The sequence below is a fragment of the Aristolochia californica genome, unplaced genomic scaffold, assembly GCF_029961685.1.
Source record: "Aristolochia californica isolate CCGP_79_NKW_82.1479 unplaced genomic scaffold, dmAriCali1.0.hap1 SCAF_5, whole genome shotgun sequence".
Classification (NCBI taxonomy): Eukaryota; Viridiplantae; Streptophyta; class Magnoliopsida; order Piperales; family Aristolochiaceae; genus Aristolochia; species Aristolochia californica.
The window spans coordinates 12,283,148-12,290,015 of NW_027182214.1; positions in this window are offsets into that span (position 1 = coordinate 12,283,148).

Sequence of the window (6,868 nt, forward strand, 5' to 3'; positions counted from 1 at the left end):
AATTTAAAGCAATAACAAATGTAAGTAAAAAATATTTATTGACACACGAAAAATGAACACAAAAGTTTTGTTATCCATGTTTGGGAAATTCCAATAGTTCAACCCTAACAGCTTGGAATTTTATAAGAAAGTGATTTTTCTACACATGTTTTAAAAAATGGATATGCATGCTTGAAACATGTTAAAGATGCAAATGACCTATGGATCCAAACCTTTTAAAGAGAATAACATTAGATTCTCAAGTGAACATGCAATGGGATATTTACTTGAGTCAAGCAAGCCATTATTTTGCCTATTTACGAAAAGCTAACGTAACGATCATAGATGATTGTAAAGTGATTTATCATGCATAACGGGCCATATTTTTGTAAGGAATGACTTAAGGATTGGGAGTCAACACACAGTTAAGAATCCCCCGCCTCCCCCTTTTCCTAGCGATAGCAAAACCTGATATATTAAAACTAAAAAGAGTTTACAATCCCTAATAATTACAGACACTTTTTTCAATTATCTCTCTCTACATTGTGCATTGTGCATTTCAATTTTAGATGTATACTTTTTTCTTACATAAAAACTTGAGTTTTCACTTTCCCTTCATCTCGTAAACAAAAAAAGAGATAAAAAGAAAAAATAGATCACAACAAAATGAAAATTTTAGTGTTTATGTTTAGAAAGAATTTTTAAAGCAATAACAAATATTTGTAAAGAAAATTTATTCACACACCACAAATGAACACAAAAGTTTTGTTATCCAAGTTTGCAAAATTCCACTATTTTAAGCCTAATACCTCGGAATTTTATGAGAAAGAGATTTTTCTACACATTTTTTAAAAAATGGATATGCATGCTTGAAACATGTTAAAGATGCAAATGACATATCGATCAAAACCTTTTAAAGAGAATAACATTAAATTATCAAGTGAACGTGCGGTGGGATATTTACCCGAATCAAACAAGCCATTATTTTGCCTATTTACAAAAAGCTAACCTAACGATCATAGATGATTGTAATGTGATTTATCATGCGTAACGGGCTATATTTTTTTAAGGATTGACTTATGGATTAGGAGCCAACACTCAGTTAAAAATCCCCCGCCTCTCCCTTTTCCCGACAATTGCAGAACCTGATATATAAAAACTAAAAAGAGTTTACAATCCCTAAAAATTACAAGCACATTTTGGAATTATCTCTCCATACATTTGTGCATTGTGCATTGTGCATTTCCATTTTCGAAGTATACTTTTTTCTTAAATCAAAACTTGAGTTTTCACTTTCCCTTCATCTCGTAAACAAAAAAAAGAGATAAAGGGCAAATAGATCACAACAAAATTTAAATTTTAGAGTTTATGTATGGAAAGAATTTAAAGCAATAAAAAAATGTAATTAAAGAAAATTTGTTCACACACCACAAATGAACACAAAAGTTTTGTTGTCCAAGTTTGGGAAATTCCACTAGTTCAACCCTAATAGTTCGGAATTTTATAAGAAAGAGATTTTTCTACACATGTTTTAAAATATGGATATGCATGCTTGAAACATGTTAAAGATGGAAATGACCTATGGATCCAAACCTTTTAAAGATAATAACATTAAATTCTCAAGTGAACGTGTCGTGGGATCTTTACCCGAGTCAAACAAGCTATTATTTTGCCCATTTATAAAAAGCTGACCTAACGATTATAAATGATTGTAAAGTGATTTGTCATGCGTAACGAGCTATATTTTTCTAAGGAATGACTTATGGATTGGGAGTCAACACTCAGCAAAAAATCCATTACTGCCCCCTTTTCCTGACGATTGCAGAACCTAATATATAAAAACTAAAAAGAGTTTACAATCCCTAAAAATTACAGAAACTTTTTTTGAATTATCTCTCACTACATTTGAACATTGTAAATTTTAATTTTTGATGTATACTTTTTTCTTCATTCAAAACATGAGTTTTCACTTTCCCTTCATATTGCAAACAAAAAAAAGGGATAAAAGGCAAATAGATCACAACAAAACGAAAATTTTAGAGTTTATGTATTGAAAGAATTTAAAGCAATAAACAAATGTAAGTAAAGAAAATTTATTCACATACCACAAATGAACACAAAATTTTTGTTATCCAAGTTTGGGAAATTCCACTAGTTCAACCCTAATAGCTTTGAATTTTATAAGAAAGAGATTTTTCTTAACATGTTTTAAAAAATGGGTATACTTGCTTGAAACATGTTAAAGGTGCAAATGACCAATGGATCCAAACCTTTTAAAGAGAATAACATTAAATTTTCAAGTGAACGTGTGGTGGGATATTTACCCAAGTCAAACAAGCCATTATTTTGCGCATTTACAAAATACTGACCTAAAGATCATAGAAGATTGTAAAGTGATTTATCATGCGTAACGGGCTTTATTTTTGAAAGGAATGACTTATGAAATGAGAGTCAACACTCAGTTAAAAATCCCCTGCCTCCCGCTTTTCCCAACTATTGCAGAACATGATATATAAAAAGTAAACAAAGTTTAAAATCCCTAAAAATGATAGGCAATTTTTAGAATTACCTCTCTCTAAATTTGTGCATTGTGAATTTCCTTTTTTTATCTTTACTTTTTTCTTGAATAAAAACTTGAGTTTTCACTTTCCCTTCATCTCGCAAACAATAAAAATAGATAAAAGGCAAATAAATCCCACCGAAATGACAATTTTAGAGTATATGTATGGAAAAATTTTAAGCAATTAAAAAATGAAAGTAAAGAAAATTTATTCACACATCACAAATGAACACAAAAGTTTTGTAATCCAAGTTTGGGAAATTCCACTAGTTCAACACTAATAGCCCATAATTTTATAAGAAAGAGATTTTTCTGCACATGTTTTAAAAAATGGATATGCATGTTTCAAACATGTTAAAGTTGCAAATGACCTATGGATCCAAACCTTTTAAAAAGAATAACATTAAATTCTCAAGTGAACATGCGGTGGGATATTTACCCGAGTCAAACAAGCCATTATTTTGCGCATTTTCAAAAAGCTAACCTCACGATCATAGATGATTGTAAAGTTATTTATCATGTGTAACGGGCTATATTTTGGAAAGGAATGACTTATGGATTGGCAGTCAACACTCTATTAAAAATCCCTCTCCTCCCCCTTTTCCCGACGATTGCAGAACCTGATATATACAAATCAAAATGAGTTTATAATCCCCAAAAATTACAGACACTTTTTGGAATTATCTCATTGTACATTTGTGCATTGTGGATTTCCATTTTAGATATTTACTTTTTTCTTAAATCAAAACTTGTAGTTTTTTCTTTCCCTTCATCTCGCAAACTAAAAAAAGAGATAGAAGGCAAATAGATCACAACAAAACTAAAATTTTAGAGTTTATGTAAGGAAATAATTTAAAGCAATAAACAAATGTAAGTATAGAAAATTTATTCACACACCAAAAATATACACAAAAGTTTTGTTAGCCAAGTTTGGGTAATTCCACTAGTTCAACCCTAATAGCTCAGAATTTTAAGAAAGTATTTTTCTACACATGTTTTAAAAAAAGGATATGCATGCTTCAAACTTGTTAAAGATGAAAACCCTTCTCTCTCTACATTTGTGCATTGTGCATTTCCATTTTATATATATACTTTTTTCTTAAATCAAAACTAGAGTTTTCATTTTCCCTTCATCTTGCAAACTAAAAAAAAGAGATAAAAGGCAAATAGATCACAACAAAATGAAAATTTTAGAGCTCATGTATTCAAAGAATTTAAAGCAATTAACAAATGATAGTAAAGAAAATTTATTGACACACCACAAATGAACACGAAAGTTTTGTTATCCAAGTTTGGCAAATTCCACAAATTCAACCCTTATAGCTCAGAATTTTATCAGAAAGAGATTTTTCTACACTTTTTTTAAAAAATGGATATGCATGCATGAAACATGTTAAAGATGCAAATGACCTATGGATCCAAACCTTTTAACAGAATAACATTAAATTCTCAAGTGAACATGCAGTAGGATATTTACCCGATTCAAACAAGCCTTTATTTTGGCCATTTAAAAAAAAGTTGGCCTCACGATCATAGATGATTGTAAAGAGATTTATCATGCGTAATGGGCTATATTTTTTTAAGGAATGACTTATGGATTGGGAGTCAACACTCAGTTAAAAATCCCTCGCCTCCCCCTTTTCCCTACGATTACAGAACCTGATATATAATAACTAAAATGACTTTTCAACCCCTAAAAATTACAGACACTTTTTGGAATTATCTCTCTCTACATTTGTGCATTGTGCATTTCCATTTTAGATGTATACTTTTTTTCTTAAATCAAAACTTGAGTTTTTACTCTCCTTTCATCTCGCAAACAAAAAAAAGAGATAAAAGGCAAATTGATCACAACAAAATGAAAATTTTAGAGTGTATGTATGGTAGAATTTAAAGTAATAAACTAATGTAAGTAAAGAAAATTTATTCACACACCACAAATGAACACAAAAGTTTTGTTATCCAAGTTTGGGTAATTACACTAGTTCAACCCTAATAGCACGAAATTTCATGAGAAAGAGATTTTTCTACATATGTTTTAAAAAATGGATATGCATGCTTGAAACATGTTAAAGATGCAAATGACCTATGGATCCAAACCTTTTAAAGAGAATAACATTAAATTCTCAAGTGAACGTGCTGTGGGATATTTACTCTAATCAAACAAGCCATTATTTTGCCCATTTATTAAAAAGCTGACATAACGATCATTGATGATTGTAGAGTGATTTATCATGTGTAACCGGCTATATTTTTGAAAGGAATGACTTATGGATTTTGAGTCAACACTCAGTTAAAAATCCCTCGCCTCCCCCTTTTCTCGGCGATTGCAGAACCTGATATATAATAACTAAAATGAGTTTTCAATCCCTAAAAATTACAAAAACTTTATTGAATTATCTCTCTCTACATTTGTGCATTGTGAATTTACATTTTAGATGTATACTTTTTTCTTAAATCAAAACTTGAGTTTTTACTTTCCATTCATCTCGCAAAAAAAAAAAAAGGCAAATAGATCACAATAAAATGAAAATTTTAGAATTTTTGTATGGAAAGAATTTAAAGCAATAAAAAAATGTAAGTAAATAAAATTTATTCACACACCACAAATGAACACAAAAGTTTTGTTATCCTACTTTGGGTAATTCAACTAGTTCAACCCTAATAGCTCAGAATTTTATAACAAAGAGATTTTTCTACACATGTTTTAAAAAAAAAAGATATGCATGCCTGAAACATGTTAAAGATTCAAATGACCTATGGATCCAAACCTTTTAAAGAGAATAACATTAAATTCTCAAGTGAACGTGCAGTGGAATATTTACCAGAGTCAAACAAGCCATTATCTCGCCCACTAACAAAAAGTTGACGTAACGATCATAGATGATTGTAAAGTGATTTATCATGCTGAACCGGCTATATTTTTTAAAGGAATGACTTATGGATTGGGACACAACACTCATATAAAAATCCCTCGCCTCCCCCTTTTCCCGACGATTTTAGAACCAAATTTATAAAAACTAAAAGAGTTTACATTCCCTAAAAATTACACAACCTTTTTGGTATTATCTCTCTCTACATTTGTGCTTTGTGCATTTCCATTTTAGATGTATACTTTTTTCTTAAATCAAAACTTGAGTTTTTACTTTCCCTTCATCCCGCAAACTAAAAAAAGTGATAAAAGGCAAATAGATCACAACAAAATGAAAATTTTAGAGTTTATGTATGGAAAGAATTTACAGCTATGAACAAATGTAAGTAAAGAAAATTTATTCACACACCACAAATGAACTCAAAATTTTTGTTATGCAAGTTTGGGTAATTCCACTAGTTGAACCCTAATAGCACGGAATTTTATAAGAAATAGATTTTTCTACATATGTTAAAAAAAATGGATATGCATGCTTGAAACATGTTAAAGATGGAAATGACCTATGGATCCAAACATTTTAAAGAGAATAACATTAAATTCTCCAGTGAAAGTGCGGTGGGATATTTACTCGAGTCAAACAAACCATTATTTTTCCCATTTACAAAAAGTTGACCTAAAGATCGTAGATTATTGTAGAGTGATTTATCATGCCTAACTGGTTATATTTTTGAAAGGAATGACTTATGGATTGGGAGTCATCGCTCAGTTAAAAATCCCCCGCCTCCCCCTTTTCCCGACGATTGGAGAAGCTGATATATAATAACTAAAAAGAGTTTTCAATCCCTAAAAATTACAGACTCTTTTTGAAATTATCTCTCTCTACATTTTTGCATTGTGCATTTTCTTTTTAGATGTATACTTTTTTCTTAAATCAAAACTTGAATTTTTACTTTCCCTTTATCAAGCAAACAAAAAAAAAGAGATAAAAGGCAAATAGATCACAATAGAATGAAAATTTTAGAGTTTATGGATGGAAATAATTGATATTGATAAACAAATGTGAGTAAAGGAAATTTATTCACACACCACAAATGAAGAAAAAAGTTTTGTTATCCAAGTTTGAGAAATTCCACTATTTCAACCCTAATAGCTCGGAATTTTATAAGAAAGAGATTTTTCTACACATTTTTAGAAAATGGATATGCATGCTTGAAACATGTTCAAGATTAAAATGACCTATGAATCCAAACCTTTTAAAGAGAATAACATTAAATACTCAAGTGAATGTGCGGCGGGATATTTACCCGAGTCAAACAAGCCATTCTTTTGCACATTTACAAAAAGCTGACCTAACGATCATAGATGATTGTAAAGTCATTCATCATGTGTAATGGGCTATATTTTTGTAAGGAATGACTTATGGATAGGGAGTCAACACTCAGTTAAAAATCCCCCGC